Source organism: Rhinoraja longicauda, chromosome 8 (genome assembly GCF_053455715.1).
Source record: "Rhinoraja longicauda isolate Sanriku21f chromosome 8, sRhiLon1.1, whole genome shotgun sequence".
NCBI classification, from domain to species: domain Eukaryota; kingdom Metazoa; phylum Chordata; class Chondrichthyes; order Rajiformes; family Arhynchobatidae; genus Rhinoraja; species Rhinoraja longicauda.
This window is the reverse complement of record NC_135960.1, coordinates 23,507,424-23,518,713: the sequence shown is the minus strand read 5'-3', so window position 1 is coordinate 23,518,713 and position 11,290 is coordinate 23,507,424. Positions and strand designations below refer to the sequence as shown.

The window sequence follows — 11,290 nt, the reverse complement described above, 5'->3', positions numbered from 1 at the left end:
CATGGATGGACCTATGCTGTCTTTGAAAGGGAGAACGTGGATGTACCTTCTCGAACCCTCACAGGCCCAGGTGACACTATTATCTCAGTCACCGAGGGTGGTGTCAGAAGATCCTTCACAAGGTGAACCCTCAGAGAGAGTGCGGCCCTAATGGTGCACTCAGCTACATTCTTAAAACTTGTGTGGAACAACTGGTTGGAGTTTTTGCAGTTATCTTCAACCTCTCAATACCAAGGTCTAAGGACCCACCTGCTTTAAAAGGACTCTGGCCCAGCACAGCAATGCCATCTGCCAACCTGGAGATGGAGTTAGTGCCAAATTTAGCCCCATTGTCATGAATGCTAGAGTAGGGGACAGAGAACACATCCTTGTGGGCCACCAGTTTTGACAATGATAGCAGACGGTATGTTATCACCTATCTTCACTAATTGTGGTCTGTGGCTCGGAAAATCAAGGATCCAGTGGCAGAGAAGGGTCCAGGAAGGTGAATTTGGATGGGAGTATAGTGTCTTCTGGGTGTTTCAGAGATGAGTTTAGGGCCAAGGAAATAGTGTCTGCTGTGGGCCTGTTGCGATGGTAAGCAAACTGCAACTCAAGGCTGGCTGGGAGGATCGAGTTAATGTGCACCATCACCAGTCTCTTGAAGCACTTCATGATAGTGGAAGGTATCACAAAATGCTGGAGTAACTCAGCAGGTCAGGCAGCATCTTGGAGAGAAGAAATGGGTGATGTTTCGGGTCGAGACCCTTCTTCAGACATGATAGTGGAAGTCAGAGCCACTGGATGGTAGTCATTCAGACACACTACTTTACTTTTCTTTGACTCTAGGATGATGATGGTCTTGAAGCAGCTGGAGACTTCAGAATGGAGTAGTGAGAGGTCAAAGAAGTCCGTGAATATCACTGCCAGCTGATCCACACAAGTCCTGCGACATGGCAAGGACACCTACTGGGCCAGTTCCTTTCCGCAGATTCACTTCCAGGAAGACCAATCTTATGTTTGCCACAGTAACTGGGTGGCACGGCGGCACAGTGGTAGAATTCCTGCCTTACAGTGCCAGAGACCCGGGTTCGATCCTGACTACGGTTGCTTGTTTGTATGTCTGTATGGAGTTTATACATCCTCCCCATGACCTAAGTGGGTTTTCTCCGGGAGCTCCGGTTTCCTTCCACACTCCAGCGACATGCAGGTTTGTAGGCTAATTGGCTTGGTAATTGGCCATGATGTATGTAGGATAGCGTTAGTGTGTGGGAATCACTGGTCAGCACAGACTCGGTGGGCTGAAGAGCCTACTTCCGAGCTGTATCTCTAAACTAAAACTGAAGCTGCTGCGATACGTGCACCCGAGACTGGCGGGATGGGTGATGTTTCTCCACCGACCTTCTGCTCAAAGAGGGTGTAGAATACATTGTGCTCATTGTGAAGGGACCTACTTTTGCCAGCGATACTGTATCGCTGTATAAATTGTATTGTTCCTTTGCCAGTACATATGACACCTAAACACTCTTGACTCTTGGATTTCAACAGTTCTGGGCAATTTCACACTCTAGTTGTTATGAGAGTAGAGAAATACATTCCAATCAATGGAGAAACTAGTTGGGAGAGTGCCAGGTACTGAATCGCAAATATCAGGAAAGTGGTTGGTGGAGCGGTATTGTTTACTGTTACTGTCAATGTCAACAACTATCCACATATTTAACAAGCAGATGAAGAACAACATAGAGAAAAAAATTGAAAGCAAATTCTTTCAGTAAAATAATTTTCATATTCTTTTTGGGTTTCACATTTTATCATTTACTCTGTGTTGTCCACAAATCTCCAATGCTTGGTTCCTCAATTTCTAATTGAAAGGAAAAATAATGTAGATGTGGAAACCTGAAATAAGAATCCTAACACTCATCTGAGAAGAGGGATATAGAGTTAACATTTTGGGTTGATGACGTTATAAGAACTGACTTATTTCAAGTTTGATTATTTTTTTGGTGATCTCATCCAGTATATGAAGAAACAAATACATCTCATCAATTAAGTTTCACCCTAGTAGTGCAGTTGTAGGTTCGCTTATAATCAGAATTTGAAAATGCAATATAATACTTTACTCGCCTTCTGATCCGACTCACACCCACATGGCACCGTTAGAGCGATCAAGTCTACCATTCCCTGCAAATAGAAAGAACTATTTTATTATAAGGAATCTTCAAATTTCAAAAGTCTTTTAATATTTTCTGCAGCTCCCAAAACATTTGTTCAACTCTTATAAATATATAATATGCAGCATCATATTAAATCCAGAGTAGGCACAGATCATTTGGCTGAACATCCTGCATCATTAATGATCATTTGGTTATGGACTTCCCTTCTTTCTATCCTCCAGTGTTGACATGGGATACAAGTTTCTACGTTCCTGCGCTGGCTTTACTCAGATCAAAGGAGCATGGAATTTTTCAAGTGAAAATTATGTAACAGCTTGCAGTAAGTTCACCCAATCTTAGCCTTAATACCATTTAAGCAATAATATAAAGTGCTGGAGGAGCTCAGCAGGTCAGACAGCATCTCTGGAGGGAATGGACAGATGACATTTTGGGTCTTTTGGACTTTCCTTCAGACTGATTGGAATTGGGGCGAGAGAGGGAGAGAAAGGACAAAGCCTGGCAAGTGGTAGGTAGATATAGCTGGGGATGGGGTTAATTGGCACCTGGGTGGAGTAATTGCAGCACAGTGGCGCAGCAGTAGAGCGCCAGAGACCATGGGTGCTGTCTGTACGGAGTTTGCACGTTCTCCCTGTGACCGCATGTATATTTCTCCAGGTGCTCTGGCTTCCTTCTACATGCCAAAGACATACAGGTTTGTACATTAATTGGCTTCTGTAAATTGTCCCTAGCGTGTAAGATATTACTAGTGTACAGGTGACTGCTAGTTGTTGCAGACTTAGTAGGCCGAAAGGTATGTTTCCATGCTGTATCGCTAAAACTAAACTCTAAAAACTAAAGAAAAGTGACAAAGGCTAGAGGTAAAAAGGAGTCAAAAGTTTATCAGGTAAGGAAAGAAGAGTAGGAATGTAATATAATGCCAGAGGTAGGAATATGGATGGAAGAGGACAGGGGGGATGGGAAAGAGGTGGATGGAAAGGAAATGTGGATTTCGAGGATGAGGGATCTGTGTACAGAGGAAGGGAGAGGAGCAGGGTGACTGGGGTGGTGTGATGTGGTGGGAGAAAGGTGTGCGCACCAATGGCAGCAATATGTGCACATCTTGCTCGCAAACTGCCTTGACAGTGTTTGCCAGCTGCCAGGCTAGCAGAAGAGAGCTTTGCCAGCAGTGAAAGATATTGTTGATTTGAAGAGTTTTTAAATGTTTCTGACATTCTGAAATATTTGAGATTTATGAAAATCAAAATTAGTAATAAAAGTTAAAACAATGAATTAAGAAAATGTAATTAACTGAAAGTATAACTTTTTAGAAAGTAATTTTACTTTTTAGATTAACTTGTTTTCCCTTTTGTCTCGTTTCTTGGTCCTACACACCTCATTAAAATAATCTGTTTGCAGATTCTCATCAGGTCTAACCCATTGTGGAGTGAGCGGTAATTTTCTCAACGCTCTGCACGACTGGATCCTTCTGCTGGTTTTTAAGTAATCCAGTGATGAAACAGACAAATTCAATGTTCTAAATCTGTCAGTCCTATATTTATGTTCTTTATGATCCAGGTTGGAAGGTCCAGGAGCTTGGTATGTGTTTGTACACAGGTATAAGTAAATTGCAAATGAACAAGGGATTTGATCAATGTTGTTAAGTCAGACCACTTGGATTCAGACCACTAGGCAGCAGGTATTCCATCAATGCATTCGTTGACAAAATACCTATTTAAAAATATTGGGGGAGGAGAGAATAAAAACAAACTTCTGGAGGGACTCAGCGAATCAAGCAGCATTTGTGAATACAAAGGGTTGGACCACTTTTTGGGTCGAGACCCTGCATTAGGACTGCAGGGTCTTGATCTGAAACATCAACCTCATTTGCCTCCACAGATGCCTCTCCATCCGTTCCTTCAGCAGTTTGTTTTCCCTCCAAGCTATGGCATTTGCTTTCTCATCTGTCTCCATTTAACAGTATATCTTGCATTGTCTATAGAAAGCAGAAAATACTTTTGAGCAGTGAAAAACATTCTCACATTTAAAAAAAAGTATTTGTTTAAAACTTAAATGTGTATTTTTCTCCCTTTCATGTGGGCGTCATAGACCCCTGGGCACTATTCAGTGGAGAATGACAGTTCTCCTTGTGATTTGTCCAATGTTTATTCCTCAACCAGTGCAGAACACTAATTTATCCTGCAAATTTATTTTAATTGTTTTTTGCGGGAACACTGTGAGCTTAAATTGACAGTCGCATTCCTTGCACTTCAAAAGTGATGGCAATTCCAAATTTCTGTTCTGGCAATTCTTTTTAAAGCCGGTTTCTGATGAAAGTTTGTTGCCCATACTCGGATTTTTTGAGAAGTTAATTTCAAATATACAAATATCAGAAACCAATTTTCTTTTTTGATTCGATTTCTCAAATTGTACAAATAGTATAACGGGTTGTTCGTTGATGAGGGAAAGATTTAACTTAATTCTTAAAGATTTGCTTAATTCCTTTTTTTGTCTTGAGCTTGTCAGTTGAATAAGAATGTGCAATTAGATGCTACATTTTGTACATTACTTCAATGTAGGTTTGAAATGATTATCAACATTGCTGTGGCCCCATAGCAGAAGCGTCCACGTCGCGGGGCTGGAAACTGGAAGTGTCCTGAGCTAATTCTGGTACCACCACCACCTACTGTCCAAGTGATGGCTCCCACTGATTGTCGCCGGAAGCTTGCATTCTTTTCAGGACGGACGAAGACAGTGATGTAACAGTTGAAACATAGATGATGGACACGAACGAAGAAGAACATCGATGTACTAATCTTACTAGTATAATTCAAGCCCTATAGCAGTTGCCAGGAATAAAATAATTGATAGTAATATGGATAGTAATGTAACTATTTTTGACATGTAGAATAAATAAGGCACCAAGGTTAAGAATCTGAAATCTCACCGCTTTGACAACTTGCTGGAATATAACATCTGTAGAAACCATGTAGTTAATATTGAAAACAAGAGACACTCTTCCTCCTGTATGGGGCAGGGGAGGAAAATAATTACAGTATTACACGTTATGTTTACGTTTATTTCATCATGCAGAAATTTCTAGCTCATCTCTATCAAGAATTTTTAAAGCAGAATGATTAATTCATGATTAAAGATACATTGCCTTTAATCTGCTACAAAAAGCTACGATCTGATTTGTTAATGATTTGATCACAGACAATATAATTCACTGAAAATGGTGAGTATATTTTCTAGCTCAAGTACTTTTTGTGGAGATAGAAATATCCTTAATTTTTCAGGTCATCAACCGGTTGCTCTATGCAGGATTAGTATATTAGTGTGCTAAAAATATGAAGTGGTTGGATCACTGCAACTTGGCTTTCTTTTGATCTCTGCACATTAGATAATCATTTTGAATCAAGGTGATGGAATGGTAATGAAGTACTCTGATATTTACATTTAGATACTGATTTTAATTCCATGGAGTATTTTTGAACATCCATTAGAATATTAGTGATTGTCAACGTACTTAAATTGGTTTTAACACTTAAGTGTGTTGCTCAGTGTGAAAGCATATTTTGCAACGGTTAAAAGTCTCCATAGAAACAGAATTTTTTTAAATGAGGAGGCAGTAAATGATTGTGCTCAAAGGAATTTGGGACTGCACAAAATTAACATGAAAGATGAAACAAATTTGTGCTGCACTTTAATGTAAGGAGCTTGAAATAAAAATAAATAGGGTGTCAATTAGGTTTCAATGAGATAATGTAAAAAAATTGTAAAATAACATTTCTGTACCCGAGATCCAGCACAAAAAAAAACCTCAGACTGACTGAGTGGACCTATATTCTTTGGGCTTTAGTGATCTTGTGATCTTGACATATAAAAGTCTGAGAGGAGTTTTATTAAACTCAGAGGAGCTGTTTCTTCCAGGTAGAAGCACCAGAGACCCAGGTTCGATCCTGACTACGAGTGTTTGGCTGGACGGAGTTTGTACGTTCTTCCCGTGATCTGCGTGGGTTTTCTCCGCGATTTTCAGTGTCCTCCCACTCCAAAGATGTTCAGGTTTGTCAGTTACTTGACTTGGTATTGTCGTTAGTGTGTGTAAGGTAGTGTTAATACTGATCGGTGGGCCAAAGGACCTAATTCCGCGCTGCAAACAAAACTAAAATTGCTTGGACCCCACAGGCCCGTTAGGACCAAGATATAGAAACATCCCCCCACTCAAAGGATTGAATATATTTGGAATCCTTTACTCGAGAAAACTACAAAAACATTTAATGGTTAACTATTTTCCAGGCGTAAATGTAAATAAACTCTCATTTTGTGCTTTGAGGAACAGGAAGGAATGTAATGATTCATACATGATCTGACTGAATGACAAAGAATTGCAATTCTTTGGATTATCGTCATGGTCATACACCATGGAAGCAGGGCTCAACAGCAAGAATGGGCGTGACAGTTGCCTCTGAATTCCTGGAAGAATAGAAATGTAGAGTACTGCGAGAATTTTAAAACAAAACAACATTATCAAAAAATATTAACAGAAAATCGCAAGAAATATGAAAATTGATTGCAAGACCGTCTACAAGTATTTAAAATGCTTGAAGGTTTCAAAAGTGGGTTATTGTGTGCATTTTTGGTCACTATTACATGAAGGATGTGGAAGCTTTGGAAAGGGTGCAGAGGTTTACATTTTGTTGACTTTAGACAATGATAAAAAGACAGCATTTTTTATTATATTTGTTTATATAGTCAAACAATATAATATATTGCCAAATAAACAACACATTAAACAGATAAGGACGATCATTTGGCTGAACTTATTTTTTGCTCTGCTTAATATTTTCACTCTTGCTGCAAATTACCCTTGAGCAATTGTCAGGTATTCAACCTCAATATATAAAATTTTCATTTCGTATTTTGATCATTCATTGTGGGAAAAGTATTTTTAATATTACTTTGGCTCAGTAACTAGAATTCTTTTGAATCAAAATATGTTGTAGATTTGAGGCTCAACATTGAATTTGAACATGTGATTTGATATTCTTGCACTATTATTTATTCCTCCTGTTCCTCACAAGAAATATTAAATTAATTTCCTATCTGCTGCTGAGCAGGATGGCAAAGCTTGTCAAGAAAAGTCAGTTGAGCTCCTGGCATACATTCTCCCCTTTGAGAAGCATGAGAGTGTAGCGACCATAGTGAGTGGTCCTGGTCGTCGAACCCTTAGATTGGCCAGCAAGGTCACGTGTGGGCGCGACCGTAGGGATTGGTCCAGAGAGCGACATCGCTGATTGGACAGCGTTGTCATGTGCGCTTTTGGCGCCCGAAAAGAGTTAGTTCGGAGACGTCTTCGAAGAAGACTCTGAGTTTTGATGGTTGTCCGTTATCTTGTTAAGAAACCTTTGTAATCGAATATTGCTGTTGCAATAAACTTCTTCAACAAAGAACAAGTTTCCGGACTCGCCATATTGGTGACCCCGACGTGATCTGGGCGATCACCGACCATGAGCGAACATGACGCCCCGTTGTTGACTGCTGCGCCTGGCACACCGGAGTTAAGCGCAGTAAGCGTACACCTTCCGTCGTTTTGGACACATCAATCACAATCTTGGTTTGTCCACACCGAAGCCCAGTTTCATTTAAGAAACATATCGACAGACGCGACGAAATACTACTACCTCGTCAGCGCTCTATCGCCGGAGACGACCACACGCGTGATGCGGTTCATCGTCAATCCTCCTGCGGAAAGCAAGTACGAGGCCTTCGGGTTCCATAGGCATGACCGCGCTAAAAAACTTCTGCACCTACCGGATCTCGGAGATCGGCTGCCGTCCGTTCTCATGGCCGAGATGATGATGCTAGCCGGTGAACATACGGATTGCCTCATGTTCGAGCAGGCATTCCGAGAGAAGCTTCCCGAAGATGTCAGACTTCTGCTCACGGATTGTTCTTTTAAGGACCCCGAGGCATATGCAGAAAAAGCTGATGCGCTCATGGCGGGCAAATCGAAAGGAAGCGGTTCGATCAACAAGGTTTTGACACCAGTGACCACGCCACAGCGACATCAAGATGGCGCTGCGTGTCCCGCCAGTCCTCCAAAAGCCCGCCAAAAGGATCCGCACAAGCGCGGCTGGTGCTATTATCATCTACGATGGGGTGGAGAATCCCGCAACTGCCGCTCACCTTGTACTTTCGCGGGAAATGCCTCGGCCGATCGTACATAGGGGCAGTTGTGATGGCCAGAACCGACGCCTCTACGTCCGAGATCGATTCACGGACACAGAATTTTTGGTGGACACGGGAGCCATTGTCAGTATAGTGCCGCCGACCGACCTTGAGACCAGATCGGGTAAGACAGGTCCTACCCTCATCGCGGTTAATGGCAGCCCCATCCGTACGTTCGGTACGCGGAAGATGTCCCTTGTTTTAGGCCTCCACACGTATGAATGGCCATTCATTATAGCAGACGTCAGCCAGGCGATCCTAGGCGCAGATTTTCTGTGGGCCTTTTCACTGGTCCCCGATGTCCGCGGTAACGACCTCCGACCCTCCGCCAGCGAGGAGCCCGTCGCTCCGACAATCGCCTCCCCGCCCAGCCCTACTGTCCAGGCCGTCGTCGCGGCCCCTGACTCGTATGCTGAGGTCCTGGCGGAGTTTCCAGAGCTGCTCATCCAGCGTTTTGACACCCCTTCGGCCAAGCACGGCGTGGTCCACCACATTCGCACCGAGGGCCCTCCCGTTTTCGCTCGGGCCAGGAGACTACCGCCCGACAAACTGGTGGTGGCGCGGGCGGAATTTAGGAAGATGGAGGAAATGGGCATTGTCCGTCAGTCCGACAGCCCGTGGGCCTCGCCATTGCATATGGTCTCCAAGGCATCTGGGGGTGGAGACCATGTGGCGATTATTGGCGTCTCAATGCTGTCACCACGGCTGACCACTACCCCATACCGCACCTGCAGGACTTTTCGTCTGGGCTGGAAGGGGCGGTGGTGTTCTCCAAGATCGACTTGGTACGAGGCTACCACCAGATTCCTGTGCGGCCGGAGGACATACCAAAAACTGCCACGATCACTCCGTTCGGGTTGTTCGAATGGTTGCGCATGCCTTTCGGTTTAAAGAACGCGGCACAGGCTTTCCAGCGACTGATGGACCGTGTGGGTCGGGGTTTACCCTTTGTGTTTATTTATTTAGATGACATCCTGGTCGCCAGCCCCTCAGTGCAGGAACACCAGGTCCACTTGCGGACTGTATTCCAGCGGCTCCAAGACCACGGGCTCATTATCCAACCCTCCAAGTGTCAATTCGGCCTCCCTTCTCTCGATTTTTTAGGGCACAGAATCACCCCTGCCGGCGCCACCCCTTTGCCCGAGAAGGTGGAGGCTATCCGGGCATTTCCCAGGCCCACCACAGTGAAAGGGCTGCAGGAGTTCGTAGGTCTGGTTAACTTCTACCATAGGTGCGTCCCGGCAGCTGCGCGGGTCATGCGCCCGCTCTTCCAATGCCTTGCGGGTAAACAGGTAGAGTTGATATGGTCCCCGGCCGCAGAGTCGGCTTTTACAGCAGCTAAGGCAGCTTTGGCAGACGCCACCATGTTGGTCCACCCGAGCCCCTCCGCCCCCATGGCCCTGACGGTTGATGCGTCTGATGTGGCGGTGGGGGGGGTTTTGGAGCAGCAGGTCGGTGGCCTTTGGCAGCCCTTGGTGTTTTTCAGCCGGCAACTGAGTTCGGCTGAGCTGAAGTATAGCGCATTTGACCGAGAGCTTCTGGCCCTCTATTTAGCTGTTCGTCATTTCAGGTATTTCCTTGAAGGCCGCCCATTTGTGGCCTTTACGGACCATAAACCATTAACTTTTGCATTTTTCAAATTGTCTGACCCATGGTCGGCCCGCCAGCAGCGGCACCTGACTGCCATCTCCGAATTTACCACCGATGTCCGTCATGTCGCGGGTAAGCTTAATGCCGTTGCTGGCGCCCTGTCTAGGCCTGCTTGTTCCCCCATTTCGGCGGTGGACTGCGAGGTGGATCCCCAGGAGCTTGCGGAGGCACAGCTTCTGGTGGATACCGCCTCGGCATACCAGTCCACCACTTCGGGGTTGAAGTTTGATCAGGTAGCCTGCGGGTCGGAAGGCACAAAAGTCTGGTGTGATGTTTCCCTTTCCCGTCCCAGGCCGGTAGTGCCGCCCTTCCTTCAGCGCCGGGTTTTCGATGCCATTCACGGGCTGGCGCACCCGTCCATCCGCTCCACCTCTGCGTTAGTAGCCGCTCGGTTTGTCTGGCATGGCCTGCGTAAACAGGTAGCTGGTTGGGCCCGTTCCTGTGTTCCCTGCCAGACCGCTAAAGTCCAGCGCCATGTCCAGCCCCCCGTACAGGAGTTTGAGGTCCCAGCTTAGTCGGGCCCTTGCCTTCCTCCCGGGGCTACACCCATCTCCTCACGGTGGTGGATCGGTTCACCCGGTGGACAGAGGCTTTCCCATTGTCCGATATCTCTGCAGCCTCTTGTGCCAGGACTTCTTGCCCTCCATTGGGTAGTACGTTTCGGGGTTCCGGCGGTTATTACCACCGACAGGGGGCCGCAGTTCACTTCGTCCCTCTGGGCCACGCTAGCAGAGCTGTACGGTTCCCGGTTACAACACACTACAGCATACCACCCCCAGGCAAATGGGCTTGTAGAGAGGTTCCACCGTCAACTCAAGGCGTCCCTCAGTGCGAGGATAGAAGGCCCGGACTGGGTAGACCAACTCCCCTGGGTCCTTCTGGGCATCCGGACTGCTCCTAAGCATGATCTCGGTGCTTCGTCCGCGGAGCTAGTATATGGCTCGCCACTTAGAGTACCCGGAGATTTGCTTCCGGACCCCTCCGACCAGCTGCCTCCAGTCCCATCAGTCTTAGCATCGCTCCGGGCACGGGTGGGTTCCCTGGCCCCAGTTCCGACTTCACGTCATGGGTGTCCCATGGTACACGAACCGCCTTCCCTGAAGGACTGTGAGTTTGTATTTTTGCGAAAGGATGCCCATCGTGCCCCGTTGCAGAGGGTCTATGAAGGGCCGTTCCGGGTTTTGCGTAAGGGGACGGTTACCTTCACCTTAGACGTGGGCGGCAGGAGTGAGCTCGTCTCGGTGTCCAGGCTTAAACCTGCACACTTGGATCCGGACCAA

General features: G+C 45.7%; 1 long non-coding RNA gene across 1 annotated transcript in view; it reads left to right on the top strand.

The window, feature by feature from the left end:
- Nucleotides 1-6,061: 6,061 nt before the first annotated feature.
- The window catches only part of LOC144595771 (uncharacterized), a 17,658-nt gene continuing 12,429 nt past the window's right edge, over nt 6,062-11,290 (top strand). The window contains exon 1 of the long non-coding RNA XR_013547535.1: nt 6,062-6,194. This is a non-coding gene — a long non-coding RNA (uncharacterized LOC144595771). The remainder of the gene's footprint in view (nt 6,195-11,290) is intronic.